This window comes from Tympanuchus pallidicinctus, unplaced genomic scaffold, assembly GCF_026119805.1.
Source record: "Tympanuchus pallidicinctus isolate F22 unplaced genomic scaffold, pur_lepc_1.0 scaffold3, whole genome shotgun sequence".
Taxonomy (NCBI): domain Eukaryota; kingdom Metazoa; phylum Chordata; class Aves; order Galliformes; family Phasianidae; genus Tympanuchus; species Tympanuchus pallidicinctus.
The window spans coordinates 21504647-21518186 of NW_026294747.1; the positions used below are offsets into that span (position 1 = coordinate 21504647).

Sequence of the window (13540 nt, forward strand, 5' to 3'; positions counted from 1 at the left end):
CCACCTCACTACAATACAACTCACGGCAGCCCAAGAGGCCTCAGCTGCACCATCTTGTAGTGGAAATGCGAAGTCATGGCTTGAAGCAGTGATTGAGCACCTGGTGGGAAGGCAGGGCCACCCAGGGGAGTCAGCTGCAAGCACTGCATCTGAATGACCAGAAGGGCTGGAGCCAGGATCCACCCCTTCCCAGACCTCATTGCAGGGTTGGCAGTGGAGGTGAGGGAATCTTACTGGAGATCCCTGTGCACCTGAGACCTTCTGAAGGTAAGAAGCTTTTCTTTCCTTTGTGTTTCTGCCTTTGTGGTTGCTGCAGTTGAGCTTATCGTTGCTTACTATAGCCTGGAACTCTCCTACTCTGCTGTCACTTGTTGTGTTTCCCCTTATGTTACAGTGTTAAACATCTCCATGTTGTGAAGGTGTTGTGGGGCCTTTTGCAGTCACCACAGCGAGGAGTTGAGTCTTCTCCCACGTGTTTCCAAGGAATTAAAAAACTTGTGTGAGAATGTGAGGTATCAGGCACAGAGAGATGTAAATAAGTATGAAGCCAGTAAGAAGTCTGGGGCAGGAGGCCTAGACCTGCATAATCTGGTGTGACATCATCACTATTCAGTGGTGACAGCTCTTGTAGAGACTTGTCTGTGGAAGTGAAATGTTCAACCCACGAAATACTGGATTTTCAGTAACCCACTGAAACGTTGCTAAGCTGATTAGTGATATATATGATGATCTGATTGCATTCAAAACTGTTTCTATCCTGCCCCTAAAAGACCAGGAAAACAGCTACAGAACCAGTTCTGTGCCTATGGAAACATTCTTCACTGGCTTGCCTTCTGTGAGAAGTCACTGTTATAATTAATGTGGAGATGGAATTGCTAGTTGTCATCACTGACAAAGACAGACAACTACCAAAGCTATTACTTGTGTCAAATAGCATCAGTTGTTAATAACACGTTTTTTTCCTGACATGATGAGTAGCAGAAGTATAATATTAAACTAGGGTTCATCTAATTGAACAGAACACATTGTGAATAGCCTGTGTGAAGCTTTGGAGCTTTCAGACACAAAAATCAAATTGTATCTAGTTGATTTTTCTAAAAGCTGAAGTTAAGCAGGAATTAATGCAGTCACTACCATCAGGGATGAATGATAGGAGAACTCGAACAGAGCTATTGGCTCAGAGATCCTAGAACCTGCTACAGGAACCATACCAGACAGGAGGTTGGCTGTGTGGTTTGGCTGCTTCTCTTGGGTGTATGCTCAGCACAGGAGCTGCACGAATTCAGTGCTGCTTCTTTTCCAGGGGAAGGCAGAAGCCTGCCTGGCGCTGCATGTCGGGTGCTCAGGATGTTCCTTGCTCTCCCTCACTGGGTCCCACTGAGTTCCTGAGTTAGGTACTGCTGAGTTTCACACACTGTGCACTGTGTAAAAATTGTATTTTTCCAAGGTTTTGCATATTCTGAGCACCAACTTCAGTGAATGTATTTTTTTTTCTAGGAGAAAGCATTAAGGACTTACCGTTGCTAGCCTGTTCATGCTTCATACACTTGCAGCACATCCTTCTTACTCATTTTCTTTGTAAAACAGACAGTTTCTGTTTCTTCAATGTCTTTCTATAGAAGTTTCCCTATACCTTTACCATTTTTTTGATCTCTCTCTATACCCACTACATTAATCTACATCACAGAGGAAAGACGCTTGCTCTTTGTTAAGGCTGCAAGGGTTTTTCTGCTTTGTAGCTGATTTTTTTTCTGGGCTCAGAAGTACGGTCGTTCACTTGCATAACTCACAGGCTTGTCACAAATCATGGTGACACAGGATGGTGCTGAGATCCAAATGAATGATTGCTAGAGAGAAGGCTTGTAAAATCTAACTTCTCTCTGAAAAATAAAAAAATGTTTCTGCTTTCCTAGTTAAAAAGACTTATCTCTTGTCCTCCAGAAATGTCAGGAATTCAAGATATAGACTGGGTAATCCTCTGGGCATGTAGCCCTTGAGGAATCCACCTGTGCTCTGATGCTGACAAGGATCAGTATGCTCTGTACTGGAGGTAAAAGGGCACCATCTGCACCAGGAGGAGAGAATGTGAGATGGGGACACAGCTGGTGTCACTCAGATTGCAGCAGGGGCTGCTTGCAGCTGCTGATGGCTGCAGAGGGGCTGTAGCCAGGTAGTGTATATCTCAGCCCCATACGTTGTTATGGGGCTGCACTATGATGATCTCATTCATGCTATGAAACCATTCATGTAGGCATGGATTTGAGATTTGCTGCTGACAAAGCCAGCTGGCCTGGGGGGCTGCATCCACCTCCCGTAAGCATCTCAGAGATCAGGGCAGCCCGTCCTGTAGGTTTCACGATGCATTCCAATCTTCTGTTAAACAAAACACTACACAAATTTTTCCTGCCAGATTTCCTGGAAGTGCAGAGTTGAAAACCAGAGCTGCCTTCATGTGTATCAAACAAATCTTGAAGACTAATGTTAGAAAATGTTTTGCTGACACATATTCTTAGCTTAATAACTAAAGAGAGGTGGCTGCAGATGCTTGTGTGAAAATGTGGAGTTTAAAAGATGTTGGAGTAGGAGTGAGGAGGTGCTGGGGTCTGTGGGTTGTACTCATCTATGTAGAAATGAAGTCATCCCAGTAAGACTGAAAAGATGTTTAACTCCTTGTCTCTTTTTGTCTTTGTTAAAACATAAAATTTCTCCTGGCTCCAATTTGAGATTAAGTGTTTTCTGTGATGTGTGATTCCTGCTCAGGTTTTAACAGAGGGTGCTCATTAATCTCTTCTTGTCTATGGTTAAACGTTGCTTGCAGAGAAGCAGTTTCTTTCCTTCTTTCTTTCTTTCTTATTCTTTTAAGTGAACAATGGTTTGCAAAAGTGTAGCCATTGCAGGTCACTCACTAATAGGATAATGATAGCACAGTGGGAATACCTTCTTCTGTATGTTCCTTGTTGCACTCAACCCAAATTGCTGCATGCCTGGCTCTTGGAGATTGTCAACAAAACCCCAGTGAGGGCTGCTACATAGGTACGCAAGTGTGTAAAAACTCAGTAATGAGAACTTGTTGTATCTTACTGTGAATTCGAGGGGATTTTGTGCTTTAGCTGTACAAGACAAGTGCCACTTCTGCCTGTCATTACTGAGAAGGAATGACAAAGAAACATTTCAACCAAGTTTATAAATTTCTGTGGAGTTTCTCCACCTAACCCCAAGGCAGGTGCTCTCTGCTAGTAGTTGTTTATCCAGTGAATGGGCCATGTTTGCTGTTGTTTTTCTTTATAAATTGGTGTGACCCGCTCTGCTCTTGGACACAAGAACGCATTCTCTGTCGGTGTTGTCTCTATCACATGGAGCCGTGCTTCAGAACGCCTGAGCAGGGTGACATATTTGGGAGTATATGGACTTGCAAGCAACTCCAGAGCCCTGCCTTCCATGACCAGCTGCAGTGCTGCCTGGCTGTGTGAATCTGTGAGATATTTCATCTCCTGTCCTCTATATTATGCAGTTAGACTGAGAGATGTGTAGGTCAAGGCCTGCCATTTCCTACCCTTGCACAGAATATCTGGCATGCCTGCAGCCAAAATGATACTCAAGAATAAACAAAGCTAATTCCTCCCAATCCAAGCAGAAGATGAGTGCTGTAACAGTAAGAAGGGGTCTGGAAGCAGACAGTCTCTTCTAGGAATTAGGTGGCTTCACCTTTGTGTGATTCTCTTACATTCCTGGTGCTTAGAGATTGTTTCTCACTTTCTACGTTTGGTACTTGTAACCTGTCCCCCTCCACACGTGTGGCTGCAGATTTGGACAGAACAGTTGGGGGCCTGTGGCCCTTTCCAGCTGTGCTCACTCACTCTGGACTATTCTCTCCCCTTTGCTCTAGAGGACAACCTTTCCCATTCTTCTCCTCCAACATCTGCTGCCTATTTTCATAGAGCTAAGCCTGCCTCTTCCTTTTCCTTTAATTGTGTTGAAGAAATGCAAAGCATTTGGCTTGGAAGTGTTTCCTCCGAAAGGCAAAAACATGTTCACAAGCAATGCTCGGCTTTCAGTTTCCTGCACAAAGCAGGACAAGATCCTTTTCTCCTCTCCCAGTCATCCTCGGAGGTGATCTGAGGACGAGCTGCTGTGAGCAATTGATCAGAAAGGGCGCTATCATCTGTCCTCTCCCCAGGGACTGATTTACACCAAGAATTTGAGAAATGATCATTTTGCGCAGCACATATATCTACACCATGTGTCATCACTAGATTGGACTAATTCTTCCTCCATGCTTCATGCCTTCAAGAAAATTTTTATTAAGAGTTCCCACAGACAGCAGAAAAATGCCTAGGGGGTTAACTGAAGTGGTCTCTTTTGGATGTTTTCAGGTGGCTACATGAAGATCAAGAAAGGACATCTTGTCTTTTGTCTGCCTTCCAGTGCTTTGCTTTTTCATTGTTCAGTTTTGAGACTGTTTTTTTCTGGTGAACTTACGTCATCATATTGCTATTGTAGGACCTGATGACTAACTTGTCTAGCACTAAAGATGGAGAAGGTCACCGGCTTCACTCCAAGCTCTGTGCTGTCTCTCCTTGCCCCAGTGGGACAATCCCTTCCCTCCACCTGCCCTCACTAGCACAACCTCAAGTCTCATGGGGGTCAGCCATCTCCTTCCTTCCTTTCCTGATCCTAAAACTTAGCAACACCTCAAGGCCCCTCCTTGTGTGCTGGGAGCATGCTCTGCTGCAGCTCGTTACAGCACCTGCTCAAGACACTGACACTTGGCTGCATTATTTAAGATGGTGTCAGAAGGTTTAAAAACAAACAAACAAACAAAAAACAGTTGGATGTGAGTAAAATCTACGAAGAAAAGGTGTGAGAAGAAACCTGCATGCTTTTCCCTGATCTCCGTGCTCTTGGACATCTTTGTCTCAAGAGCTGTTTCTTATTGCTTTGATTACTGTCCAGAAAATGCTTCTGTCATGCTGTTTGTGCAGCCACCTGAGCAGCAGCAGCAGTACCTGTCAGGTCATGGGATCCACTGGGAAAATGCTTTCCCATGTGCAAAAGGGAACGAACAGAAACATATGACAAGACTTACTGAAATGGAAACGAGCTGCAGAAGACAGCCCAGGAGATGAGGCGAACCTGCCCACAAACCTAGAGTTACAAGAGCAGAACATGGGCAGGATGACAGCTGCACTGTGAGAATGAGCTGTAAACTGTTGTTCTCCTGCTGCCTTTGGGTGTCTTGAGAATGTCCAGGCCAGGAGAGCTGAGGATGTGAGGCTCTCAGGTTGTTGTCTTCTTGGTCAATGCAGTGAGAGCAGTGTGCAAGAGGAGGCAATGCTGTGCCTGGAGGGATGTGTATCACGGGTATGTCCCCGACAATGGATTCCCCATGGGCTTTGCAAACCCACTTGCTCATGTTGCACTTGGTAAATTTGTGTGGTAAGATGTGACTTCCCCAAAGCATCAAGGAAAAAGGAAAGTCAGATATTTCCTGGTTATGAAACAGATGAGGTGGAAATCAAATGTGGTTCTGTGCCATCATGCGTGCAGATACCCTCACCTGGGAGTGCTTATCAGAAGGATGTTGCTTGCTTTTCCTTGTCATGTGCAACCTTTGGATTATATTTTGCCTTTGAATTCAGTGATATAACGTATGAAATGTCTCCCTGGTGCAGTCAGCTTCCCTTGATGCGTCTGAGGATTTCCTGCTGGCTGAGACTGCATTTCCCTGTTTTGTTTGTTCTGTGTATGCGTGTGCTTTTGCAGTGAAGGGTTATTTCAGGCTGAACAAGATATCATCTCTGGAGGATGGCATTTGTGGCTGTCATTTGTGAAGACTGGTGTGATTGTTCATTAGGGCTCATAACTCACTTTAAAGTCAAGGCAGGATAGCATATCAGTTAATGCTTCTCCTGGATATTCTTCTCCCTTTCCCACACTCATCCCTGCCTTATGCTCACATAAAGTTTGTACAAACTGTATTCCCATCTGTTCGGCCTTTTGAACATGGATCTGATTCCTTTCTCATTGGTTTACAGCAACTCTCCTCTGAGCCTGTACCCACATCCTATCCCTTCCTTCTCCATAAGCTGGCTAAATAATGGAGGGTTTTGATTTGTTGTCACTCCTATAAATATTTTATAGTTTTGCTTGGAAACAATTCGCTGCAGTTTCCAAATGCTTTCAGTGGATCTAAAAGTCCCTGCACAAATATCTCTATGTAGAAGTAATATTAAAACAACATCAAGTAAGAGTATATCTGATATTCCCAAATCAGGAAATTGCATGATGGATAATTTGACTTCTCTCTGTCCTCTGTAGTTTACAGGCAAGGAAACCCAAAGAGGGTAGTGAGGGCCTGAAGATGTTTACTCTCTCTTAGTTGGTAGCCAATTAGTTTAGCTCTGCTTCTTTGCTCCTTCCTTGGGAGCTGCCCTGCAAAGTGCTGAGAAAGCTCACCTGTTCCAGTGGTCTAGACATCCCTGCTGGCAGGACACCCATCTCCCAGCAAAGCTATTCGATCAAACAAAAATCACTATGCAAAGCAAATGACCTCTGGGTTTGTACTGAGGGATGGATGGAGAAGGTGTTAAAGCCGGAGTGCTGTGCTTTGTGAGAGCAAAGCATAGACTCAGCCATACAGGGAGCTAAAAAGTACATCCAGAGTTCCAAATCTGTCAGGGTATTAGTTTTGTGCATAGATGCATGAGTTTACCGTATGAAGTGTGAAGCCACCTGCCATCTCTTGCCCTGGGAATGAAATCATTAAAATAGAGAGGTGGAGGGAGAGGAAAAGTGCATTTCCTGCCAAGGTAGCCTTACCTCTCTTTCAGGCTGTGGCTAATAAGATGCTGCATGACAGCTGTATGCTCTCCTGAGGCTGCACTGGGGGTGATTCCAAGCCACTTGGGCAGGGTGTCCTCAGCTCCCCACTCTGCTCCGGGACAAGGCCTCCTCCAGGGAAATGTCCAAGTGTTGACCACCCTCCCCCTTCTCCCCCACCCACCTCACTGTCCCTGCTCCTATTCTCCTGATGTGCTCAGGGGCATTTAGATATTCCCTTCCCAGTCCCACCAGTGTGTGATATGGGGGATGCTGTAGACCTGCAAGGCTTTAATTAGCTCTATACTGCTGTGTGGCATGGCCTTAGTGCAGGAAGAGGACAGTACATTGATTGCCACCACAGCAGTGCTGCCCTAATGTGATGCATGGCCTGGCTGACTGGCTTGGGAGTTGACTGGTAAGAAAAGGCCACAGTGGGTTGTTCCATTGTCAGCCTAAGTGGAAAATATTCAAATGCAAAGGAAACCCCAAACCACAATGAAGACTGAAAGGAAACAACACAACTAATGGTGTGTTGTGTTTTTTTTCCTTTGAGAAGTCAAAAACTGCTTCAGTATAAGAGTGCTGCACTCATGTGGACTTATTTTTCCTGTTTAAGCTGGTTACAGCAGCTGTCTTGGATGTGAGTTCTGTTTTCCTGCCTTTTTCTACTAGACCAGACCACATCCAAATGCCAATGTCATGCATCAGTTCTCATCTGGTGGGATGGAAAATGACACCATGATTTTGTTTCAGTGGGATCTCAACTCGTGCAGTGGGAAGCTCCCTGGTTGCTTCCCTGTTATGTCTCACCTCCCACAGACCAGAGAGCACTCAAACAGGAGAGCCAGGGGGAAGCTCCCTGAAGGGAATGTTTCCTCAACCCAATACTTCTGCCAGGACCATGGTGACAAGAGACCTGTGACCTATCCAGGGCTTGTCACAGGACAATTGTGCACCATACATGTTACCATTTTGATCTCAGGAGATTGCCTACTGATTCCCTATGATTTGAGATTTTGATCTCTTATTGGTTGAAAACATTTTGTAGGTAGATGGTGCTGTTTTAACAGCTTGTTTGTCTAATTAGACTCGAGTAATGTGGTAGCAATAGCATCAGCAATCCCAGTTTTTGCTCCAGACCAGAAATGTCAGAACCCCCTGGGGCTCACAGTTCACAGGTTGGCACAGAACAGATGTTGGTGTCTGGAGCAATGGGCAGGGGCCACAACTCATCACAGCAGCAGGAAGTCCCTGGGAAGCACTGTTTGTGCTGGTTTTCTTCTTACCTTCATCTTTCTGGCCAAGCCATTGATGCTGTCAGCTCAGTTTAAGTTCAAACCACCTCTCTGCTTCCTTACACTGAGGACCACGTGTGCTGCTGGCTGCCAAGATGAAAATAACTACATGAGCATTTAAAGCAGCCTGGGCAGGAAAAGATGGAAGAGAGGAACTGTGAAGGAGTCTGTCAAAGTAACAGAGGCTTCCTGGGTGCCTCCTGCGAAGGGCAGGAGTCTAAAAGGAGCAGGAGGAATAAGCAGATGAGAACATGGACCCTTGCAATTGAGGGTGGTAAAAGCACAGTGCAAATTAATGGTGTCTTGCTTATCTTCATCCCCCAGTATCTGTCTCTAACACACTGGGGCAACTTGGTATTTTTCTTCTCCTGTATCATTAGAGATACTGAAGTCTATGGGTGGCCAATCATTTCCTTCAGGTGTCACTGAGGCTTCGATCTGGGTAACGTTTTCCTTGTCAGATCTGCTCTGCGGATACAGTGTGTCAGTTATCATCAGTTTCCTCTTTTGTCAGAGAAGTGGCAGTGGCACTTATGTCAGCTGGGAAGGTGGAGATGTAAGTTTGTTTCTCATCAAGTGTACAAACTCATGAACTGAAATATGAAAGTTTCTCCCAGATAAAAACCTTCCTCAGAAAGAGAAATGGTGGCAAATACTGTTGTTCCCCCTTGGTAAGTCAAACATGTTCATTCATTCACTTCCAGATCACACCCCAATCTGAACAACTGAATGAATGAACACATGTCAAAGAAGGGTAAGCAATGCCAACCAAGTTGGCAGGGCATGAAGGCAGGGCAGTGCTGTGGTTGTGGGGTTCCCATGTGCTAAATTTCTCAGGTGAAGCTATGAATATGAATGAGTGAACCTCATGGACCTTTCCTTTAATGGAAAAAGCCACATGTGACCTTGCTGGCAGGAAGGACAGAGTGTCCTGACTGTCATTCTGCTCTCTGCTCTTCTGGTGTGGAGCACAGGCTGCTGGAAGGCTGGCAAAAGCATTCCCACGTGGCTTCTCCCTTACTCTCTTTCAAACTCAGGAAGCTTGAAATAATATGTGCTCTCTGCACTGTCAAGGATCAAAGTCTAACGTGTTCCAACAAGTTTCTCTAATCTTCATACATCTGTGGTATCAAAGATGCTTGTCTAAACAAAACTTCTGAACAGTGTGTAGTGCTACCTGAGACCTGATGGGGAAAAGGGAGGAAATGCACCTTATTAATTCTCTTTCTAATTTACATGGCATTTTATGAGCAAGTGAAACTCATTTTCTCCAAAGATATTAGATCTGGGAAATGCAGGTGATAATTTAAGCTGGTAGATTGATGCATTAGAGGCAAGCTACGGAGGTTTTGATGAAATGATGCCCTTATCTGATAGGGCAGCAGCCGAGATACATAACTGTACAAACTATGAGTCTGATCTTGTGGGTAGATGTTTCCTTCTAAGACACTTTGGAGTTATAGTTCACCATTCCTTTGAGACAGTGTATTGCAGCCCAACAGAGATAGTACATACCATGGATTTTTAACTGAAGTATGCCACTTAGGGCTAACTGCCTGCAGTTTTGTCTTTTCCCACCTGTTTCACAAATAGTTTACAAGTTCTGTCATTTGTTAAACGCATTACTTCATCTCTACATCTGTGCTGTGTACTCCTGCTGCAATGTATCATATACTACATATATATGTACACTACATATTCCAAAACAGGGAATCTCTCTGGCTCACGTATGATTCCTTCCACTACAGCAAGTGTCAGTGACACGTTGTTTAAGATCCGTCAGCTACACTATATTTAGCATTTCTTTTTTAAACCAAGACTTGTCACAGAAGAACAAATTGTGTCATTCACTAGAATAATCTCTCCCACAAGGAGACACTTTGAACAATGGGAATACCATGAGTGCTGTAATTATGTAAATCGCAAACAATCAAATTCCATCACATCACTAGCTAAAACAATGCATGCTAAATGACAAAGAGTAGGTACAGGTGCGCATACTTCAGTGTCTACTGAAAATATGCTGTCTGGGATTGCATATGGTATATGCTTCTTGCCTCGTGCACTGTTGTTTTTTGTCACTTTGACCCAGAGTCAGCCCTAAATTAACTCTGCAAGGACTGTTCAGGATGAGGACCAGCACAAACTATCTGCACGGAGATTTTGTTGCTGCTGGGAATTTGGAATGAACACTGCAGTGCTATTATTTGGATCTGATTACATAATTCCAATTGAACTATATTTCACTTGAATTATTATTTCAAGCTGGAGGAGGTGCATCAATACATGCCATCTCTACTCCTTGACACCGCATTTTAGTATTATGCCCAACTTCAGTACTCTCTTTTGAGGAACTTTCATCCTTTTCAGCCCCAGGTGTGTCACCACACCTCTGTCAGCCATGGGGATCTCCTTAGCCCTCATATACATATTTGCTTCCTCAAGAGTCTGATAAATTCTAAGAAGCAAGCAACAGAAGTTCTATTCTATTTAGAGATGCTAAATTTGATGGTACCCATCTGCTTGCTGGGAAGCAGCAGGTTTCATGGGCTATTTACAGCCTGCAGGGAGGTAAGGCTTGCTGAGATCTACCCACCTGGGACAGGTGTTATTTTCACCTGAAAATGGCAAAACTGTGTCAAGCAGAGTCCCACCAGCAGAACTGGAGGGCTTAGTCCCTTGTCAGGACCAGGGGGTGCAACAAGCCCCAATTTTGGGAATAAGCTCAGCAGAAATCCTGATGGAGAATGCTCAGGGAAGATTTCATGCTGCACAACTAGAGCTTTAGGGAGGGCAAGGAACTGGAAAAAGCTTGGCACAGGATTAGGACTCATCTTTTGGGAGAAAGGGACTCTATTCGGAGGATTTTCAGTTTGAGTAACTGAGTTGCAGAAGTGCCTTGCAGGGAGACTTGAGTCAGAGGAGCCTGTCTCTAAAATGCCAAAAATTTCATTAGGTCATGTATTGCAGTAAAGTCAATGTGATTTTCTACTAAATGCTTGTCTATTGCTACGAGTGGTTTAGGGAACTGGAAAACCATCATCTTATCTTTCTGCTGGGAGCGATAGGCTCAGATGGGGTAATACTGCACACACTATGCAAGATAGGAAAGCCTCAGCAGGCTGCAGACTGCTCTCCTGCTATCAGCAAGACCACATTTAGAGGCTGAAAGTAGAGCTAAGAGTATGGATTTGATAGAGCCCTCTCCCAGTGGGAAGTAAGAGTTTGGGTTAGGATTGGGGCTGGGTTTAGGGAGTCCATACTGGCCCTATCCCTACAGCTGCAATCAGTGTTGGGTTTTCTCAGAAGAGTTAGCACTCAGGCCGTGAACAAAGATTTTGAATGTCTGGATCTGATTTCCAGCACAACCATGAACTTCCTAGGAGATGTAGAGTAAATCCTGCAGCTTCCCTGCAGCCTCTCTACCACCAGTGAAACAGTGCTTTTGAACCTTAAAGCAATGTGAGGGCAACTATAAAAAGAGGCAAAGCACTGCTGTAAGGAGGGACGTAACAATTAACATAATTGAGGGTTCACTAATTGTAACTGCTTGATTCTGCTGTAGGGAAAAAAAACGCATGTCAGGAAACACAAAAATACCTAAAGAAGATAATTCAGATGCACATAATCAAGGACTGGAGAAGGTTGAGATGGAGATTTACAAAGGATGGTGCTACAGAAAAAACAATGGGAACAGGCTGGAATGAAATGGCTGTCACTAAAGCAATACCACTGTGCAGCTTTATGCTCCCAAAATGCATAAAATTCATGGTAAGGTCATCTTCAAAATTCTATGGACTGTAAAGTAAAGGATGGTCAAGTTGCCTCCTAGAACCCCAGGGTACTCTCTGGGATTGCTACCCCTTTGAACATCTCTGGGGTTTTAATGCATCCTTCATTCTTATGCACAAATATGACAGCTGTTTTCAGGCTTTCTTCCTCTCCTTTGTCCATGTGAAATTATCATTCTCCCTGAAGACTTGCATGAGGAAGAAAATGGCAAATTTAGGCTTCTTTCATTCTTTTTAGCCTGTACATAAAAATAGCTTCCATCGCTCTTGTCACACATTAAGTGCTTCTCCTTAATGTGCATCTTCAAAGGTGTGTTGGTCCTTTTGGGAGTCAGGGGCACCTTAAATGGGAAAAGCAGCGTAGCAATGACCTTCAGATAGAGTAGATTTATTTGCATGAGCACATCATCACAAAAATGTCATATGTAAGATATAAATGCATAAGCATACCACCAGTGGGAAAGATTACTTTCTCCACGGTTCTTAAAGCTACTTGAAACAACTCCTGCCTCCAGGAAAACATTTCAAAGCAGGAGGGCAGGTCCTGCCCTCTCTCACAAACCACTCTGCAGTGCCTATGTTGTTCTGATGAAACATCAGATGCCTGCAGTGCAAGTGGCTCCAGTCAGGTCCAGCTGCTGGGCACAGATTGCTCTTATGTGGGCTCACATGTGGATCTCCAATGCAGCAATTTATGCCTGCTGTTTATCCTGGGTTAATTTTGAATGAAACTTCTCTAGATAAAAAAACAGAAAAGCTTTGCATTGGGGCCTCTCTACTTCTGTTGTTTAATACCAAACCAGGAAATACACTGGAGTGAGGAGAGCTCAATCCTGTTTTACTTTTGTCTTAAGAGACAAACCTATTAAAGCTATGGCTAGGGAAAAAAAAAATAACAACCAAAAAACACAATAAGGTTTCCCAGTATTCAAGCCTACTTCTCTGTCTACTACCATCTGGAGAGCATTTAGCTTTTCCCTGGGCATGGATATCCTAGTCCAGGGAATTTCTTCTTGTCAATTCACATATTTTGCATTTAACTTAAAGCTGAGTATGCTCAACATGCTACTGGGCACATTCCTGGATCTCTCTGGTATGAATCCTCTCCTTCTTTACTGGGCACGAGCCCAGAGGAGAATTGTGAGTTTCATACAGCCTAAGACCCAACAGGGGAATCATCAAGGAAGAGAACACGAGTACCTGCAGACTGTTAGTGCTCATTGCTTTAAAATATCATGTTTCAGGAAGGAAGTGAGTTTGGTTGTTTTGTCTTTCCTCATCTAAATACCAGACATGTTTAAAAGTTAATTCCAATGTTTTTATCCAAAGTCCTTCACAGAAGGCCACTACCAGCTCATTTGAAGAGCACCTTCTACTCCTCCTTCCTCTGCACTGTCCTCACCAGGTCATCAGGACATCCACAGTAGGGACAAAGGGCTTCTTTGTTTCAACTCTCAGTGACACCAGAAAGAGGGTGATGATGAAAACACTGAATGAGGAAGGGTAGATGTCCCCAAAATATCCTAAATAATTCTGTACGAACATATTAGAATGGATGGTGACTGCCAAAAGTTAGTGGAGGAAATGAATATTTGTCCTCCAGGTAGGCCCTGCCTGGACAAGAATGGCAGA

General features: G+C 44.2%; 1 long non-coding RNA gene across 1 annotated transcript; it reads left to right on the forward strand.

The window, feature by feature from the left end:
* The first annotated feature begins 194 nt into the window (after positions 1 to 194).
* On the forward strand, positions 195 to 10283 carry LOC128086127 (uncharacterized). The gene is made up of 3 exons (XR_008209248.1): positions 195 to 267; positions 7576 to 7692; positions 8187 to 10283. It is a non-coding gene; the product is annotated as an uncharacterized LOC128086127 (long non-coding RNA).
* Positions 10284 to 13540: the final 3257 nt, after the last annotated feature.